Source organism: Heterocephalus glaber, unplaced genomic scaffold (assembly GCF_053883595.1).
Source record: "Heterocephalus glaber isolate CG9 unplaced genomic scaffold, H.glaber_assembly_v1.0 deba00001613, whole genome shotgun sequence".
NCBI lineage: Eukaryota > Metazoa > Chordata > Mammalia > Rodentia > Bathyergidae > Heterocephalus > Heterocephalus glaber.
Window position 1 is genome coordinate 26894841 of NW_028258384.1, and position 19577 is coordinate 26914417.

Below are 19577 nucleotides of genomic sequence, written 5' to 3' on the forward strand. Positions count from 1 at the left end.
GTTATTTTTATGAATCTAGCAATTATGATTTAAATTAATTTGCATTTCCCTGATTACTAATGAGGTTGAGCATCTTTTGATTGAACTATTGGCCATTAAGTTCTCTCTTTTGATAAATGCTTATTCTAGTTTCTGCTCTATGTTTCTATTCGTTTTTGTTTTGCTTCTTGATTTTTTTAGACCTCTATTTATAATCTGATAAATCTTGAATCTGATTATGTTTATGACTTGTCTTTTACTTTTTTCAAAATTGGGATTAAACCTATGGCCTTTGCACTGAGATATGTACCTAGGCCTTTTAAAATTTTAAGACAGGGTCTGGCTAAGTTGCCCAGGAAGGACTTGAATTTGCAATCTTCCTGCCTCAACCTCTTGGAGTGCTGGGATAATCGATGTGCACCACCACACCCAACTATCTTTTCACTATCTTTTAAATATTGATAATAAGATATTGAAACTATCTTTTAATATTGTTTCTGATAAATGGAGTTCTTAATTTTAATGTATTCTGATTATCAGTCTTTTCCTTTATGATTTATATATTTTTGTGACTTATTTTAGAAATCAATTACTACCCAAATATAAAGATAGTCTCATATTTTCTTCTAAAAATTTTATATTTCTGCCTTTCACATTTATGCTTTGGATCTATCTGGAATTGGTTTTTTATGTATGGTGTAAGGTAGGGTTTTAGTGTATTTTCCATATGGAAAACTAGTCATTTGAACACTATTTTTGAAAAGTATACTTTCTTCACTGATGTCAAATGTGCATATATCAAATCTTTATATGGTTTATAGTAAGTCTTGACATCTGATAGGAGAATTTTTCTACCTCATTCGTCAGAATGCTTTGGCTATTCTTGGTCTTTTGAACCCTCATGTAAATTTTATTGCTAAGTCCTTTATATGTTTTTATGGGACTGAAATTAAACTTTTCATTTTAATTTGTCTGTTATACAAAGATACAACTGGTTTTTACATATTGATTTTTGTATCCACTGAACTGCTAAATTCATTTATCAATTCTAATAATTTTCAGTATTTAGCCTTCTAGATTTTCTATAGACAAGCACAATTATATTTTTGCTCTAATCATAGTTTTCTTCCTTCCTGATTTTGTATGTGTACAGGGTGGTGGGGGACTGAACTCAGAGCCTCATGCGTTCTAGGCAAGCACGCTACCACTGAGCTATATCCCCAGCCCTTTTTATCTTTTATTTTGAGAAAGGTTCTCACCATGTTGCTAAGTTGTTCAGGCTGGGCTCAAATTTGTGATTATCCTGCTTTAAGGGTGCTGGGATAATAGGCATGCACCACCATGCCAAGCTCCTTCTTGATTCTTATATCTTTTATTTCTTTTTCTTGGCTTACTATATTCACTTCCTGCACAATGTTGAACAAAGATAGTGATAGTGAGCACCTAATTCCCAGTCCCAAAGGGCATTCTTTCATTTCACCCTTAAGTAGAATATTTGGTGTAGGTTTTTGAAGATACTCAACTACATATTCCTATTTTATTTGTGGTAGGCACAAAAGAGAATACTTATTTAAAAGAAGAAATCATAGCACATTTTAACAACTTTATTAAGGTATAATTTAAATGCCATAAAATTTTTCCATTGTAAGAATGTAGCTCAATGCACAGCACATTTTATATTTATTTTAAAACTCGGCTTTAATTTTTATTTTAAAATTCAGCTTTTTAAAATAAATATAAAATGTGCTGTGCATTGAACTGAATTAGCTTTTGCAAATTAGGAGGGGAAGAAGAGTTGGTGGGAGCAAGGAGGGAAGGGAGGAGAAGGGGATAAAAAAGAATTAAAGTTTGTTATATACATATACAAGCTCCCCATGATGAATGTGATCATTATGTGCTAGAAACATGTACTAATTTTAAAAAGCTGAAAAATCTCTTCAATATCTCAAAAGCTATAAAAATAACATTTTCTTCAGCTTCTTAACATACCTGCAACTTAATGTTATGCAATACTGTGGGAAATTGGTGCAGCATGTGGTAGGAGTATTTCTGGAAGCCATTCCTACACTAAGACACCTAGAAATTAGTTAACTATATACAGAAGTGTCAGAGAACAACACAATATATATTCTCCTACACCCAAACTAAATATACCACTAACACAACTTCCTTTTACCTATATTCCAGAAATGCTCGTGGCCATTTTAGGATCACTTGATGTGAAAGAAAGTGTGACAGAAGGAAGTAGCAGTGGAGATTTGAAAAGTCATTTTAACCACTAGCCATGAAAATATCTTACTTTTTCAAATTGTACAAAAACACTTGACATGCCCAAACCACACCTCGGGAAAACAAAAGAGAAAAGCCTCTCTGGAAGGCTGACAAGAATTATGTAATTATTTGAACAAGTATCCTATATTGGGAAGCATTAAAGTATTTAGGGAATTTGGCTTGGAAAATAGGTTTGTTGTCGATTTGAATCTATATATAATTTTTCAGATTATTTGTTTTAATTGTGGGCCTGAGTCAACCTAGAAAGGGAGAATGTAAAGTAACACATTTTTTGTTCAATATAAAGCAAATTTTCTAACACAAGTGTTCAAAGGAATAAAGAGATGATGAGTTTCCTCATGACATACTCAAGGAAAAATAGACAACCTGTTGCTAGCTACTTTATACTAGAAACATCAGCACCAGATAGATGGTTGCCAGAATACTTTTTTAGTTTTTATTTTTACTAGTACATATTTGCAGTACATAATAATTACATTCATCATGGGGAGTTGGTAAAGGCACATAACCCATTAAATATCTTTTAAGTATCTTCCACTCTTGAGGTGCTGATTCATAAGAATGATCTACAATCCAGATGAGGTTTTGTGTATTACCTAAAGAATTATATATGCCATGCTCTGAATGAATCCTTGTATCTGTGAGTAGGGGTCCTCATTCCTAATCCTAGAAGATTAGGGAGTCAATTGATAATTTGGTGAGCACAGAATCTGAACTAAGACAGTCAGATGATCTTAATGGAAAATTATAACTAAACTGCAGCAACAGGATCAGTTGCAGTATCTTTTCCAAATAAGATTATACCAACTAGTTCAACTAAAATATTCACGCCTCAAATCTGAGTCCCCTCTCCTTGGGCAATACTGGACAACAAAAAAGATTTACCATCAATCTCTCTTTTCTACAAATTCTTTAAGAGCTGCTCTCCTGTCAACTCCAGACATCGTCATAATCTCCCTCCACCCCGTGTTGTTTCACCTATCGTAGTGTTTGCATTTCCCAAGTTTATAGATTATTTGACATTGATTAAATTTGAGGTTGACTGCTTCCTGGAGATCTCTAGGGCGTAGTTAAATGTGATCAGTAACTTATCCACAGTCATAATATAGGCTACAATCTTTCAGAAAAATTTCCTGTAGACAGTTGATCCCACCCATGGTGAGTGGATTCTTGTAAATTGTAAACACAGCCCTTCCCCAATTTGCCTGTTCTGTCTTCTTCCTGATGAGTTATCTTGATCATCATTTGTCTGAAACTTACCTTTGAAGTTACAGTTCCTGTACACCTCTTCCAGGAATTAATATGTAAAGGGCAGTGTTGAATTGCTTTCAATTTAAACATGTACTTAGGACTCTAAAACAATTATTTTAATAATTTCAAAAAGAGTTCAATGGTTGGTATTTAAACAAAAATTTAAGTAGTCGTGATCAGAAAAAGTAGTAATTTGTCATACTTATTTTATTGTTTATACTTCTTTTTAATTTGAACCCATAGAAGACGGTGTTAGGTGGACACCCTTTCTTTTTAGATTTTAGAACCTTTAAATATTAATGCAGTCCTAATCATAGTATCTAAAAATGAAATGTCCCATAATGATAAGAGTGACTGATGAATGTGAGATCATTGGAAATCAGTTCTTTTCACTAACTTGGAATAGAACCAGACCTCATAAAATTTGACTCTCTTAAAGACAATTGATGTGACAGAGCTGATTTGGCCTCAGCTCCCCAGTTACTTCTAATGCTGCTTTGGAAAAGTTTTTTTTCTAAGCCTCTGTTCCTTCATGTGTAACTTAGTGTACTGAATCATCAAGGAGAAAGTATACAAAAAGTAACCTGTATGACAGGTAGAAGGTAGAGTATGGTAAGGAAGAGGCAGTGAGAGGTATCGTGGTGACATCCATCTTTTATGAATTCAAATTAAAATAATTTAAGCAATAAAATAAGTATAAAAAGTCCCACTTTTTTCCTTTTTTAAACATGATCAAGGAGAATGAAGGTTAAAAACATATTCCAGAGCTACTCTCCTTGGGTTTGAAGCCTGCCTCTTTGCACTTATTCACAAAACAAGTTGCTGTAATCACTGAAAGAGTTAATGTGTAACAGAACAGTACCTGACATATAAAAACTACTAAGTGGTTGCTTGCAATGATGATGATGATGATGACTATAATTCCTAAGAAAATATAAGCAGAGTACCTGAACCCAATGGAATCCTTTTGTCATTGAAAAAAGGAGCAGAATCTATGGATCAAAATCCATCATTATATAAACTTTGTAAGATTATGAAATATTTGTCATTCTCTTATGTCTGTTAGTTTTATAACCCATTTTCTCCAGAGTTTAGCAGATAAACCTCAAAATTAAATGAGCCTATGTACTTTGCTTCAATGGCAGCAAGAAAGTGGGTAGATCGAAAGACTGTGTCCTAATCTGCAGCTAGGCTTGAGGAGACAGTTACCAAAAGGAGAGAAAACAGGTTGTGGCCCTGTGGCTGCAAGAAATAAAGAACTTGGGGAAGAGTCCTAGACCTGGAAAGGGAGCTGGAGACTAAAAGGTGGAAAGGTTCATGTGGTTCCCTGTCCACCCTACTTCACCTACAAGGCTATGGTGAGCCTGAAATGAGCCAATGTATATAGCAGTGCTTTTTGAGTTTCTAAGTGTTGTAGGCATATCACTTGAATACTACTGAGTACTTTGTTACAACTGCTACATTGGAAATCTGCACTCAAATGTATATATGCAAGACTTACTCAGCTGAGAAACATTCAAGTCTTGCCCTCTCTCAGACTAAGCAAGTTCTACCTCATCCAGGAAGGCTTTTCTGACCACCTCAGTGATCATATACCCTTCTATTTTCATAGCAAAAGTTCCTATTATCTTCTTACCTCTCCTGCAGCCTGTGAAACATTCTAATATTATTTACTGAACAACAAGTAAATATTTATTTTCTGAACAAGTCCTATCTCATCCAGATTGTCTATTAAGACAGAATACAAAGTTGTCTGTGCACAGTAGTCATTAAATAAGCATTTGTCTAGTAGTGGTGTGGTAGACAGAGCTATGTCCACATCCTAAGCACTGTATCTTGGGAATATGTGATCTTATGTGGCAAAAGTGAATGAAGGTTACAGGTAGAATTAAGGTGGCTAATCAGCCGTCCTCAAAGTAGTAGGGGGATTCTTGTGAACTATATGGATAGGTCTAATGTAGTCACAACAATGAAAGGAAGCAGGGAAGGTCAGAGTGAGGACACGTGAGAACACGATCTGCTGTGAAGACAGAGAAAGGAAGCCAGGAGCTAAGGAATGTGGGCATCTTTTAAAGCCTGGAAAAGGCAAGGAAACCAATTCTCCCCTAGAGTCCCCAGAAAGGAATGCAGCCTGCCAACACCTTGATTTAAGCTCAGTGAGATCCATTGCAGACTCTCACATCCAGAGCTCTAGGATAAAAAAGAATGTTGCTTTAAGCCATCAACTTTGTAGTGATTTGTTAAATCAACAGTAGGAAACCAATATAAGTGTTAAGAAAAGGCTTTCTCGCAACCACATTTACAAGCTTCAATCTTCCCACTCTGCCTGGGACAGAGGAAAGGGCATAAGTTTTCAGAGCTAAAGGCTAACAGTTCACAGCCTCTACCATTAACTTAGCATGAACTCTGAAGTAAGTGATTTAGAACTATTTTGCATGTAAAGCAGGATGTAAATGATGGGTTGTTTAAATAAGGAGATGCAACTGCTTAAAAAAAAAGCACATTTCCCTTTGTTGTGTTAGAATACTGCAGCTCATTCTTGGAGGAAGGGACCTCTCCCAGAGCAGAAAGCAAATATTTATCCTCCCTTCCAGAGAGTTTAAGATAGGCTACCTGAATTTTGATAACTGAGTTCTTCTAGCTGTCAAGAAAAAAAGTTTTGAGTGTTTATCATTTGGATTCTGTTTGAAGTTTTTAATCATAGGCCGTTAACTTCTCTCAGTTAAACACACACACACACACACACACACACACACACACACACAATTGGGCCTAGAATAGAGAGGTGGTATCCTGAAACCCAAGGAAAATTTGGAGTTAGGGCAAAGAAGAGGAAACTGTGTTAGAGACGCAGAGGAAAGAGGAGAGAGACCGCCTGGGCAATCTTTTGTGTTAGTAAGAGAGGCTGCTTAGGCTGTTTATTCACTAGCACTAGCAGGCTAAGTCTGGAAGGGGATTCAGCAGCCCTCCAGCAGAGAACAAAGGATTTAAAGGGGAAGGGAGGGGATGCTGCTTTCAGGAATTTGGGGAGCGGAGAGAGTATGGTAATGCTCCTCAGAATGGGCAGTGCAGATATTATGGAACTTTCTGGAGCCCAGGGATTGGGACAGGGTGTCTTGTCTTTGTTCGTCTTTCAGGTTTCCTGTACTTCTGCTGCCAAGGCTCTATGGTGCTTTGGCCAGGCTCAGAGCCCCCTCCCCAACTCACATGACTGCCATGGAGATGGACTTCATCCACTGGGCCTGACAGATACTGGTTGGATTAGGGCAGATGGTCAAGGTGCTCATGGATGCAAGCCTAGAACGTTGTCCTTGTGCCTATAGCTAGGTAATTGGAGTAAGAGAAGAGCCATGGGGAAAGGCAACACTGTACCCAGAACCTGTACCCATGGCAAGAACATAACTATTCTGCCTCAGTGCTTTAAAAACTGATCATCTTGTGGAGGGAGCAATGTCTGGCTTCAATGAGATTTTTTATTATAGTAAAATATCTATAACATAAAATTCATCATTTTAATGATTTAAGAGAATACATTTCAGTAGTATTTAATGCATTCAAAATGCTGTGCAACCATTGTCCTACGTATGTTTCCAAGACATTTTGATCACCATGAAAGGAAACCCTGTACCCATTAAACACTACTCCACATTCTCACCTTCTCAAGTTCCTAGCAACTGTTTTTGGCTCTCTGATATCTGCTTTTGGCCTCTATGGATTTACCTACTCTGAACATTTAATATAAGTGGAATAATACAATATATGACATTTTCTATCTGGTTTCTTTCCCTTAGCATAAGATTTTCAAGGTTCATTCATGCCATAGTATGAATCAGGAGTTACTTCCTTTTCTTTGCTGAATAATATTCCACTATATGGATATACCAAATTTTGTTTATTCATTTATTGTTAGCACATCTGAGTTGCTTCCATCTTTTAGCTGTTATGAAGAGTGCTGCTATGAACATTTATACATAAGTTTGTGTTTAAAGTTCTGTTTTCAATTCTTTTGGATATGTACCTTGGAGTAAAATTGATAGGTCATATGGAAATTCTATGTTTGTGTTTTGAGAAACTGACAAATAGTTTTCTGCAGTGGCTATAACAATTTACTTATAAGATTTTACTTGGTTACCAACAACATATCCCATGCAGATGTCTCAATACAAAACCCTAAATACTCACTAGTGGAAATAATACTCTTCTACAAGTCTCTTATGCTACTAAAAATCTTACTGGGGGCCCAGGGATTTAGCTCAGTGGTTCCGGCCCATGCCTCACAGGTGCAAGGTCCCGAGTTCGATCCTCAGTACCAAAAATAAAATTAAATTAAATTAAAATCTTACTGGGTATGCAGAGAATAAAAGGTCCTGATCCATTCTTTATTCAAGTTATTTCTCAAATTCTCTGCCACAAGCAGTCTTGAGAGATGAGATAATATTTCCCCATGAGCAGTGGGCTTTGCTTCTGCTTACTATGTGAATCCCTCAAGCTGTGTGTTTTTCTGCCATAAAGCAAACTCATTCTATGCACAGAATCCACCTTACCCTCTCCTATCATGCTTGCATGTCTCCTATGGGACTTGAAATGTTTGAAGAACCAGTGCGAACCAACTTGAAGCTCATGTTGCTTGTGCTATGGGTAATAAAGTTCTTCATCTTTGACCCAGGAATCTCAGGTCTTTGCCAGCATCCATGGCACAGGCAGTTTAATTTACTAGTTTATGAGTTGGGAAAAATTTTGATACCTCCAAGGCCCTGGACATCCATCAGGATAGTGGTGATGAACTTCTACTTCTGTTTTGGAAGGGCTTGTGAATTGAGCAAGCTTAAACTTCAGAGTTGGGACACAGCAATGTGGTGTTTTAAAATATCTTTTCATTAAAACAGTCTAACTATAGTCTATTTTCTATAGATTTCTTCCTAATAGTTCACATTAATTATTGCTTGATATTTTGAATGGTACTTTTAATTTGTCATCTATATAGGGTTTAGTTGATATATTTACTTCATATCCAGGAATCTAGCTCAATTCTTCTTAATTCTAATAAAATGTATGGATGTTCTTCTGAACTCTACAATTTGGAAATTAAAGTTCATGGTCATTGCATTAAAAATGTGATTAATAGGTGTTAGATAATATTTTTCAAAATATAAAGTCTATGGAGCAAAATGTAAGAAGTCCTTATGAAAAGGTTAGGATCTATCAAACTATACTATCTGATCTTTTGATGACTTGCATTTTTCATAGAGAATTAAATTTTAAATTCTATATTTATTGGATACCTATTCTATGCAAAGTGTGAGGAAATCAAAAATGAATAAGACATAATCTTTTCCTTCAGAGAGCTCACAGCCTAGCAGGATGGGTGAAAGGCAAATCTTTAATGTTCTGCTTATACAGACACCACTAATTTTATGTCCACCATTCATTTATCTCTCCAGGCTCTAGTGTTTTTTCTTTTGTTACTGTTTATTTTCTCACCCATGTGATTGAAAGAATAGAAACCAAATCAATGTACTACAAGAAAAAAAGGGTAAGTATTTTCAGGTGTATATCCTCTGTTTTTTCTGTGGAATCTTTTTCTTCTCATCTCTGTATCTTTTCTGTTCTCTCACCAATTTTCTTTGTCCGAACCCCTTCTGAACTTCATGACACTCTTTCACTTTCAGTTCTACTGTTAACTCTGTCTCTGTTTCTCCAATTCCTGTTCCTGACTATAGAGTTTGATTGGTCTAGCTTTTCTTATGCTATAAACCAGATATGGTTACTGGCTTTGGATGGAGTCTACTGGATGGAGTTGCCTATCCTTGTAATCATCCCTTGGGTCAACTAGTTAATGTGGTTATTAGTGCATGACTTGACCATTCAGGAAGGAAGAGGATATAAACTTTAGAGAACGGAATTAACATAGATAGAGAAGGCAATAATTTCCATCTTTAGAATGGCAAATTCATCTGATGAGCCCATTTTCATAGTAAACTAGTTTGTGGTGTGAGTTGCAGACCTAAATGAATAGTTTTAGGTAATTATTTTCTGTTCTACTACCATGGAGAAAGTATATGAAAATTATTAGGTCAATATTGGTCAAGTAATATCTGGATACTTAAAGCTTCGGTGAATGCCATGTAATATAACTATTATCTGCAAGGAAACCACTCAGTTCTCTTTTGCTTCCATTACTTTGGAATGGCAACTCCTTTGGACATAACCATGAAATAGCTGTCTTGACAGTTCCATTATTCCACTTCTAAAATAAAACAATGTTGATTTCAATAAAGCCAGAGTAGATAAGAAGTCCAGCAAAGTGTATAAGAAGGTCAGTTTAGCCATCCCCTAAGTTGTATATTTTTCTTTAAAAACTCAAATGATATTTCTCCTCCCTATTGTTCAGAATAAGCCCCCAGATTCAATTTGTCAGTGCAGATAATTAAGCACTCAGACACCAAGAAATCTCAACAAGGCATTTTACTTCTGTAGAAAGGCACAAGAATGAGGTAGCAGAAACATGGGACAAAAGAGGGTTGGCCCTCTTATCCCTAATGCAGAAGAAGCAGCTGACCTTTTCCCCATTGATTTGGTTGAAGGTTCACAATCTATCCCAATTAGCTAGTTTAAGTGTTGCAAGGGGAGGATCTGAAGGGTTGCTGAGGGGAAGGAGAAACAGGAGGGAAGAGCATGTGGGGAACAGAAAGTTCTTGGCTATGATCTGTCTTTGGTCTGCAGCTGTGTTCCCAGAATTTAGTTGTTTCCCATAATTAGTGTTTTCAGGAGGGGCCCCCTGGGATGGACTAGAGTTTAAAATGAAGACACACTTGTTTACATCCTTTGATAGAAAATGCCTTGTTTCTTACACTATCCCTCTAAAATAGCCCTTTCATTAATCTGGAAATTCTTACTATCAGAGTTACTTGAGAAAAACTTGTGTCCCCAAAGGCTGTGGTTAAATTTCACTGTTACATTGTGGTGGTAAAGGGGTGAGGGATTGGTCCTCTGTCCAAGGGAAAAAGAGGACAGGAACTCATCAACTCACATCACCTATTATTTATTATATTTTCACAGAGCAAGTCCAGAGAGCAAGGGACCTAGGAAAGGTAAATATGAAGGTGATATTAAAACAGAAAGATCAGTAACCATCTGGCAAGAAGTTAGATGGAGTACTGCAGCAAATGAATTTTAACAACTGGAGTGCTTTAGGCATTTGGCAGTTGGTCAAAGCCAAAGTTAGAGCCCAAATGGGGAAATTTAAGGACCCAATGCCTTCCTCAGATCTACTGAATCAGAGTTTTCATTTTAACAGGATCCCCAAGTGATTCATGTGCACAATTAAGTTTGACATACGTTGCTGGACCTGCACCCCACAGAAATTTAAAAACTACTTACTAAAGCAGGCTGGAGAAAAGATTAAATGAAAAAAAAAATGTTGGGCATTAATCTTACAAAAGTAGCTTAAATTCTTTTCTCCTTTTACTTAATGGTTTGTCTTTTAAGAAATGCTTTTTAAAAACCTGCTTTCCTCCCTGCTTGACTTGAATCTTTTGAAACCACAAATAGTCCTTCCTTTTTGTTATATGAAAAGCCCAAGTTCAGTTAGATAAACATCAAAGATGCCGGTTAGATTGCTCTTCTGATTGTTAAAGATATAAAAACAAATAATAAAAACCCATGTGAGACTTTGTAAAAATATCAGTTTATCTTAGCACCTGCCATAGGCCCTACAGCCTAGAGCTAGGGGTCATGAGTTTCACCACTACTTTCAGGCAGGTCAGAATTTGAAGTGAAGAATTCTTTTTTTTTCAATCCTCTAAGGGACAAAACATAACCATTTCTCTGACTTAAAGTCTTACATTTAGAAATCTCATTTGGAAATATGCTTAGTTACTTGGCCTTTTCTGAGTCCGTTCGTATAATGGAAGGGATCCTCTTTTTTCCTAATAGGTAGTTCGGTCAGGCCCATTAATATATGCCTAGGGACTGAAAAGAACTAGCTAGGCTGGACGACAGTATGTAATGGGAAATCTCTCACTAAAGCCTGAAAATGTGCCTCTATCTTGGAACTGAACTCTCCTTAGTTGACTCTGATTTCTGCTGCCATCAGGTGGTTTCCTTATAGTACAAGAAGAGAGAGAACAGATAACTTTTGAAGACAGGAGTAAAATTAGTTTATTGTTTTATAATCAATCCCTTAGATAAGATTAATTAATTAATTAATTTTTTTTGGTACCGGGGATTGAACTCAGAACCTTGCGCTTGTGAGGCAAGTGGCAGAACCACTGTGCTAAATCCCCAGCCCTAAAATTAATTTATTTCAAAGGGGGGAAATGAGTATCTTCAGGAGTTTGAGGTCAGCTCATTTTCCTCAGGAAAGACTTGATTCTACTGTATTTTCCAGAGATGCAGTCAGAGAACAATGTGAGAATTCACTCATTCAATGTTCATTCAACAAACATTAAAAAGGTTTTTCAATAGAATATGTATTTTATTAAAGTAATTGGTTATATTATATAATCAATAAATTCATATGTAACACTTAGATATGCAAAACCTCAGATGTATGTTATATAAGCATTTATAAAGCTTATATCATTTGACATGTCTATTTTTCATTCACATATAATTATATATACAATAAATATTAAATGTTTACTCTCAAACTGGCACTGTGTTAGGGTTGATACAGAAGTATATAAAATGGAAAAGCTTCCTGTCACCATAGAACTTCATTCTGAGAGGAACAGATAAAACAAATAAAAAGAAATATATTTGGGGCCATAAGTGCTATGAAGAAAATTCAAACAGGAAAGAGAGTATAGACTGTTGTGTATGGTAGGAAAGCTATTTCAGACAGGGTGATCAGGGAAGGCCTCTTTGAAGGGGTGACAAATGAAATGACATTTGTATGCTAAGAAGGGAATTGCCGTACTTTTTTTTTTTACAATGCTAGATAGAAGAATTAGCATTTGCAAAGGGCCTGAAATGGAACTCAGCTACAAGAACATGAAAAAAGGAAACTGTTTGATTGTCTCCTAAATTTCACAGGTTGGAGGCACAACACCAGGATCCTAGAACGTAATCTTATTTGAAAATAAGGTCACTGTAGGTGTAATTACATTGAAGTTTGTGACAGTTAAGTAGGGTTTGATTAGCTTCAAAGACAACTAGGGCAGTGGTGGCGAATCTATGGCATGCATGCTGCAGAGGGCTGTTTGTATCATTGAAAGCTCTAAAAGGCTTGCCATAACTGACCTAGGAGATTAGTAAAGCACACTTCTGGGTGTGACTAGGTGGGTCATGAAGCCATGACCTTGAGTACTGCATCTTCTCTTTGGCTTCATTCTTCTCTGGTACTGTTTTCCTGTTCTCTGCCACCACATACTAAGCAGCTTTTTGTTCTACCACACATTCCCATCATGTTTCTGCCTTGGAGCCACCAAACCATGAACTGAAACCTCTGAAACTGTGAGCCAAAATAAACCTCTCCTCCTTTTAGTTGTGAGTGTCAGGTAGTTTGTTACAGTGATAGGAAAATTTACTAAAACACAACATTGAAACCAAAAAGTGAGATCATTGCTGTGACTGTAGCTGACCATGTGGTTTGTAAGCCTTTGCGTCTAGTTTGTGAGAGAAGTCTGGAAAAATTTGGAGAATTGGGCTGGAGAAATTCTAGAAGTTTGTAAGCACAGCTTGATGGACAATTCTGATCAGAGCTCAGAAGACCAGAATGCTAATAAGAATGTGGAAAGTAAAGGCAAAGATCATGCGGGTTCAGTTGGGAATAAGAACTTTATTAGAATTTGGACTAGTGGTCATGCATATTATAACATAACCAAAAAATGTCTACATATTGCCCATGCTTTGAGATATTGCAGGAAGCTAAAGATGACTTGATGGCATCTCAGGAATCAGCAAGACTTGAAGGCTCTAGGGTGCAAAAGTGTAAAGCTTTCATTTGAGAAGAGAGTACCTAGGCTCTTTGCTGGAGAAGGGCCACCTACAGAATTTGTTTCCCAGTATTCACTTCACCATGCTCTGACATCCAGGCACTCAAAGGGCAGTACTGCCCTGGTGAAAGGAGGTCTGGCTACTGCTTATTCTGGTAGCAGATGTTAGTGTCATCCACATGATGCTGGTTTTACTGGCATACAAAATGAAGGAATTGTAGAGTCTTGGAGGGATCCACCCAGATTTCAAAGGAAGGCTTGTGAGGCCAAGCAATGTACCTCTGAAAATAGACATGTGAATCTCTGGGAATAAAGCCAAAGGTGCAGTGGAGATGCACGGAAGTAGAAGATGCCAGGAACATGGAATGTCAGCTGAGGAGCACGACAAACAGGGAGTAGACTCAGTCCAAAAGAAAGGCCCCCATAAGCAGCAACTGGTAAGGTCATAGGGGTGAGGCTCAGCAAGGGGAGAAAAGTAACTAAGACATCAACCTATCTTTTAGTTGGGTCAAGAAAAATCTATATACTTTTAAATTTTGTTGCACACAAATTACCCCAAGTCATTTTGGCTAAAAGAACATTTATTATCAGTGGGTGCTATCTGGCAGGCTAGCTACCAAATGGTGCGATACAGGACCACAGAGTCTGAGGCCTTGATGCCACTACAAATGGTGCTGAGCTGGGGGTTAGTGTGCCAGATTTTTACATTCTACTTATGCAAAGGCTGAGGCACCTAGACAATATTTTTAGTCATTCCACATTTTGTTTTGGTACTGGAGATGAAACCTAGAAGTCATGCATGATAAGCATATGGTCTGTCACTGAGCTACAACCCCTTATACTACATACTTGGAACACAACTTATTTCACCAATGAAATATTATGTTTTATATACCTTATATTAATTATGAACTCTGGTATAATATTTCCTAACCTTGGGTTCAGTGGATACAATTTGTAGAGGCTCTAAGGACTTTGATGGGAAAAAATTACACTTTCATTTTTATCAGTTTCTAATTGAATGTAGCCAGCAAATCAGTCTTATGAGCAATACCTGTAACTCTGTCACTGGCATATATCAAATATATTTTCACATCACATTATAACTGTTGTCAATACCTTAAAAGATCTATACTCATCTCTATTTAAAAATCATAGTGATTATTAGATCTGCCTCTACATGTTATTTGCTGGGTAAGTAAAGAAGTGCCCATAATATTATTAAAATGACCATAATGGGCTAGAGTGTGGCTCAGTGGTACAGCACTTGCCTAGCATGCATGAAGCCCTGGATTCAATTTCCAGAACCACAAAAAATGTTCAAACTGCCCACAGGATTTAAAGATTCAGTGCAATACCTACCAAAATTCCAATGACATTTTTTACAGGAATTTTTAAAAATCCTAAAATTCATATGGAACTGCATAAGACCCTGAATAGACAGATCAATCTTGACTGAAAAACATAAAGTTGAAGGCATCACACTATCTGCTTTGGAAATATACTTCAAAGCTACATTAATTAAAACACTGATATCAAAACACTGACATCAAAGCAGACATATAAACCAAGGGAACAAATTGATTTTTGACATAGGTGCCAAGAACACCCAATAAGTAAAGGACAATCTTCAACAAATGGTGCTGGGAAAACTGGAAATTTATAAGCAGAAGAATAAAATTAGACCCTTATCACTATATAAAGAAATAAACTCAGATTGAGGACTTAAATGTAAGGCCTGAAACTGCATGATTACTGGAGAAAAAGCTCCATGATATTGGTCTGGGCATTGAATTTTTGGAAATGATCTAAAAAGCCCAGTCAACAAAAGTGAAAATAGACAAATAGGATGATATCAAACTAAAAAGCTTCCGTAAGGCAAATGAAACAATCAATAGAGCAGGGACAGCCTATATAATGAAAGAAAATATTTGCAAAGCATACATCTGATAGGAGTTAATAACCAAAATATATAAGGCACTCAACTAGATAATAAGAAAACAAATAAACCAGACTAAAAATTGCACACGGATTTCAACAGACATTTCTCAAAAGAAGACATACGAACAGTCAATAGGATAAGGAAAAATACTCAATACCATTAGTCATCAGACAAATGCAAACCAAAACCACAATGATGTATCACTTACTCCAATTAGAATGGCTATTACCAAAGAAAAAGACAAGAGATATGAATGCTGATGTGGATGTTGAGAAAGGGGAATTCTCATACATTCCTCTTTAGCACAGCCATTATAGAAAAGCGTAAATTAGTATAATTATTGTGGAAAAGAGTATATAGGTTTCTCAAAAAATTAAAAACAAAACTACCATAGTACCAGCTATCTTATTTCTGAAAATATATCCAAAGGAAATGAAATCAGCATACTGAAGAGGTACCTGAACTCCCATGTTCATTGTGTTATTAGTCACAACAGCCACGATACAGAATCAAACTAAGTGTCCATCAAAAGATAAATGGATAAAGAAAATATAAATAATGGAATGCCATTTAGCCTTTAGAAAGAAGGAAATCTTGTCATTTATTGTGAAAATAAAATAAAAATTAAATGGAGTCTGGAAATTATCAAGGGAGAAAAGCTTGATTCCAGATGCTGCCTAGAAATGTGAACTTTGGTTATCTTCTGACCATAGTCAGCTAGAAAGTTAATTACATTTTGCAGAGACTGAACTATATATGCAGCAAGAGGTTATCAGACTCTTGTTCTATGGATATTTTTACATATATACATTCTCTTTTTAATTGTCTGTCACATTACCCCTGTTATATAACATCTATTCTTTCTCAATTTCAATAGAAGTTCTCTAAATAGGAATTTTTAATGTTATATAATATTTAGTTAAGCTCCCACTTTTTCTGACTTCTTTATAACACTGATTCAAAGATCTGAACTTGTGTCTCACAAATTGCAATTCCCAGGACCCCAATAAAAGTCCTTTTTTCACTTTTGCACTTTCTGAGTTTGGACTGATCAACATTGTGACAATATGGATGAACCTGGAGGACATTACATTAAGTGAAATAAGCCAGACACAGAATGAGAAATGTTGCATGTTCCATATGTTACATGTGAAATCTTAAAAGGTTGAACTCGTACAAGCGGAGAGTGGAATGAGGATTTCCAGGCATTGGGATGGTGAAAATAGGGAAATGTCGGTCAAAGCATACAAAGTTGTTTTTTTTCTGTTTGTTTGTTTTTTGGTACGGGGGATCGAACTCAGGACCTTGCACTTGTGAGGCAGGCACGTTCACCACCGAGCTAAATACCAGCCCCAAAAGTGTATAAAGTTTTAATTTGACAGGATGAATAAATTCTGAAGCCTTATTGAAAAGTATGATGACTATAGTTAATGTATTATGTACTTGAAAATTGCTAAGAAAGTAAAGATCTTAAATGTTCTCACCATAAAAGTCATGTGAGATAATGGATATATTATTTATCTGGATTTAATCATTATATAATATATACAGATATCAAACCATTGCACTCTACATATAAATATATATTTGATTTTTGTGTCGATTATACCTTAATAAAGTTGGGGAGAGGAAAGAACCACACATTTTAATATGTCATAAATTGTACATTTAATATTTTGATGATTATTTCAACACAACTGACTTTAATTGTAATCTTATTCGTCTGTTTTTGTGCATTAAAATCACAACTCTAAAAAGATATCATCCATTGCCCAAAGGCACCCATGGCATGAATAAAGTTTAAGAACACCTGATTTAGTTTAAGTTCAAATAGAAAAATGTGAACACCCTGAGGACCTAACTACCTTTGGGACGTGAATACCTGAGTAGGATTTTCAAATGCTAACTGGTGACTCCTGTGTATTATTTCTTATTAGGGTAATTCAAATGTTAACTAACAATCCCCAGTGTGTGGTGTGTATTAAAACTAATTTACAATCTATAATAAAAATTGTCTATCAATATGAATAAAAATTACTGGGCCCTCATCCCCTTCAAAATGTTTACCAAATACGTCTCTTCTTCCTACCTATACTGCCCCTCCCTCATTTAAGTCTCCTGTAAATAGATACAATATTTCATTAAATAATTGATCTTTGAGCTTTGGTTGTAAGATCCATCATTCAATACTACAAAAAAGAAAAATTGCTCTCAGTTAAACTATGACATATTATGAATGGTAAAATTTGCCCAATTTCAGAGGTGATAAAAAACATTTTAGAAATGCATCTGAAAAAAGAAGAGGTATATCATACAGCTGATACTGAAGTGCTTTGAACTAAGTTATAGTCAATATGAAACTTTGCACATAAGCAATAGAGCATGGTAAGAAATGTAGTTTTTTTTTAATTCACTTAAGAAATCATAAATTCAGTTTTCAAGTCTGCTGAACTGCCGCAAGATGGCGACAGCTCCAAGGAAACAGAGGGAGAAGCAGCGACTAGAAATAAAAGGCAAGCACCCAGGTGAAAGATCAACAAAAATAACAAGGGTTTGTCTTTTAGGGTCCACCAATGGGTTTGAAATGAAAGGAAACAAGGGGAGGATAAAGGTGCACATTTAATGTTTCACTTTTCCTTATGTGTACTGGGCTCTACCCTTCAGACAAGATGCATGAGTAAGCTCACATGGTTGGTGTAATAGGCATAGAGTATGGACTCACTGGCAATCAAGGCTGTTTAACATGTTGCAGGTCTCTCCTCAGCCCCAGGCAGGTGTGCAGTTGGAGAAGTGGCTCATAACAAGACACGGCTTGCCAAAAGTTTCCTCATCACTACTGGGCAATCCACTTGTTTTTAGCTCAGAGTATGAAATTGGGAAAATGATAGGGTATAAGCTCTGGTGCATTGCTGTGGGATGAGTAGTAAGGAAGATGATGTCTCTTGTATGCCATAAGGGCCAGCATTACCAACATTATATACACTGGGTCTGTACAGAGATATAAAGAGGCCTGGATTCTCAGATTGTTGCTCTGAATACAAAATGGTAAAGCCTCCTACGAATGGGGGGGATCTTTCAATATCTAGTAAAAATACACGCCATACTTCACTTCCCAAAGTTATTCCAAAGACATACTGGAAAAAATGCAAAATGACATATGTCCAATGCTATTTATTGACATTATCAATAAGGTCAATAGATGAAAAGAAACTCAATACATCCACATAGTGCAGTAATGAATGGAAGATTATAAAAAGAATATATACTGACAGAAAATGATTGCCAGGCTATGTTAAGTGAAAAAATCAAGGTAGAGAACTGTTTTTTATAGTATGCCATCTTTTGTGTAGAAAACGGGAGAAATATACATATATGTATGGGTGTGTGTATGAACACACACACACACACACATATATTTAAATAACATCAGAAGTATGAACCAAAATCTATCAAAACTGAAGGAAAGACCAAACAGGATGCAATGATAGGAATGGATGCTAAACTTCTCTGCATGCCCTTTGTTGTGTAGTTTTGACTTCAAAAGGACTATTCAAAATAAAGTTGAGAAGCATCAAAACTCCACCCTTTGTAGCCTCAAAATTGCAAAAGTGAGACTTTGCTTTGAGAAGAGCCCCAGAGCACCATGTTCCAGAATGGCAGCCTGGAGAATTTGTTCCTCAGAATTGGGTTCAGTGCTCAGGGATCCAGATGCTCGACCCTTACAGCCAAGAGAGAAGGAAGACTAGCTACTGCTCCAGCTGGCAGCAGACCTGGGCATCATCCATGTAGCACCACAAAATGGAAGAGTTGTGGGGTCAGGAAGGCTTCCACCTAGATTTCAGAAGCAGACCTGGGAGGCCGGGCAGTGTGCCCCTGAGGGGTAGAGTGTGAAGCTGAGTGTGAAGCTGAAAGTGGAGTGGAGAGCCCAGAACGGTGGAGAAGCCAGGAGCGTGGATCATGGATCGTCTGAGGAAAGCTGCAAGAAGGGAGATGAGCCGGCCCAAGAGAGAAGCCATGGGAGCTACAGCCACCTGCAGTGCCTTTGGGGCAGACCCAGCCAAGCCCTTTGGAGGTGACAACTTGCCACAGATTGCAGGGGATGCTGTAAGTGGAACTGTGGGATTTAATGTTTGCTCTGCTGATTTTGGACGTACTTTGGTCCCATTCCTTTGTAT

At 36.7% G+C, this 19577-nt stretch overlaps 1 long non-coding RNA gene across 1 annotated transcript in view; it reads left to right on the forward strand.

Annotated features, from left to right (window-relative positions):
- Positions 1-19577, forward strand: part of LOC147822525 (uncharacterized) — a 110071-nt gene that overhangs the window by 6404 nt on the left and 84090 nt on the right. The gene's annotated exons all lie outside the window — the stretch shown is intronic.